We start from the raw sequence: 2,124 nt of genomic DNA on the forward strand, positions 1-2,124 counted from the left end.
GGGGGCGTGCATCGGGAGGTCCTTGGGTTAGAACGACAAGGCGGTTCCCGCGGGACCGGGGAGCTAGGCTGTGCGGGGCGAGAGCAGCCTTTTCTCCAACTCTGCCCGCAGCCGTCCGGGAATGAGCCCAGGGTCACTGCTATGGGAAGGACACTGCCCTTGAACTCAGAGAGCCGGGTTCAAGGCACCACCCCACTCCCTGTAGTACCTTTATGCCTAAAATTCGTGGCCAACTCTGAATGAATGGCGTCTGAACCTTGACCTTGTTGGACTTAAGCAATGCCTCGTGAAATTGAGGGATAACAATCATCATAATAATAGTTGTATCTACCTCAAAGGATAGCTGTGAGAATTAGATAACGAATACAAAAGAGCTGTGCCCAACGGATAGAACAGAACTTTCCCAAGGGCAGTTATGTCCCCTCCAAGTTGTCCATTTAGTATTTGCCTCTTACATGACTGGCAGAAAAATCATTTGTGAGGCAGACAAATTTACTCAAAAAAGCTCCAAATTTTACTCAAAACTCCAAAAAAGCTCCAACTGAGGCCTTCGAATAGGCACGCACCATCAGCTGGGTCATGGGCCTTGGTGTATTTTTACACTGGGTATACTTAAACCTTATCCGGGGATGAGTTCCACATGTGTAATACATTTATTCAGAATTGGAGAGAATTGTAAGTAGCAATGTGGGTGGGGAACAGACTGATCCTTACAGCCAAGTGTCTGTCCCCCATTTGTCTGTCCTCCAAACAGCATTTTTCTCAGCCCTCAACTGTCAAGTTTACAAAAGTGCAGTATGAGTCTAGAGAGAATCTAGTCAGGAGATTCATGGAATCAACAGCCTTTTTACTATACCCCCAAAGAAATTCTACTTCATACATCTTCATGCCTTTTTAACCTACTTAGCTCTCTTAAGTAGTGAGGTTGGCAATCTTAAAATTCTTTATTTGGGGGGAAGGGGTAGATTAATTAATACTTTCTATCGCTGTCTCAGATAATGGACTTCAGGGAAGTGATGGTCCATGATGATTCCTGCAGTTTATTATTTCCAAAATTATGAGCCTGAGGACATATACTGTTCAATAGGAATGAACTGCTAAGGCCAGAAGGTGCTTCTGAGTTCCTTACTGAGAACTGAAAATGGACTCTGGGGGCCTAAGAGTAGAAACATCCTCCACTGAGCTATCCAATTCAGGGCCTGAGAGTCATTTTTGACTTCTCCTCCCTCCCGTGGTCCACATAGCATAAACCACACGTGATCTCCATGCTACCCTGGTAATAATGTCTTGAATCTGATTACTCCTGCCCACGGATCGACTGCATTATCTTCAGTTTAAGTCTCAACCACAAACATTCTGGGTTACTACAAGAGTGGTCTAACTAAAATTGTCTTGCTTCCAATTTTGCCTCTTATTCCTTTCTTGCCCATTTTTTTTTTTCATTTTTGCACAAGGTCTTTCTGAAAGACCAAATTAAGACATGCTTCTTCATTAAAACCCGCTAATGATCTCCCAGATGTCCTCCAAGTGATATTCAAGCTCAATGTGGCACAAAGGCCTTTAGTGATCTAGCCTTGTTTACCTCCTCAATCTCATTTCTTGCCACTCCTTTCTCCCCTACCCGGTATCCTTCCCCCTTCCTTTCCTCCCTCACAAATGGATTACCCCCAAAACTGTGGAATGTTCAGTTTCTGGAGGTATACGCTCCCCTTTTCTCTACTATTGTACATGCTGGCCCCTTTGTCTAGACGAGAGCAACTCTTGCACCCCACCCACACATCCTCCCCAACTCCTAAAGAGACATTAAGTTTCATTTCAGAGACAGCTTCTCCCAGGAAACCTCCCCTCATCCCCCAAGAAGGGCCAGATTCACCTCTTACATACCAGGACACCTGTATTTATTTTACCCCCAGGAGAGCTTTATGCTCTTGCATCAGAATTCCCTATTTATTTGTCTTCACCAGGAATTGTAGGCTGTGCCTAGTACACGTCCTGTCACACAGTAGGCACTTAATATATACCAGTCAAATGAGTGAATGAATTCTATAACCCCATAAGGGGCCTGTCAGTATAGCAGGAAGAACATAGACACAACTTCTGTCCTGAAAATGACGCAGGGAAAGA

Source organism: Myotis davidii, unplaced genomic scaffold (genome assembly GCF_000327345.1).
Source record: "Myotis davidii unplaced genomic scaffold, ASM32734v1 scaffold1012, whole genome shotgun sequence".
NCBI lineage: Eukaryota > Metazoa > Chordata > Mammalia > Chiroptera > Vespertilionidae > Myotis > Myotis davidii.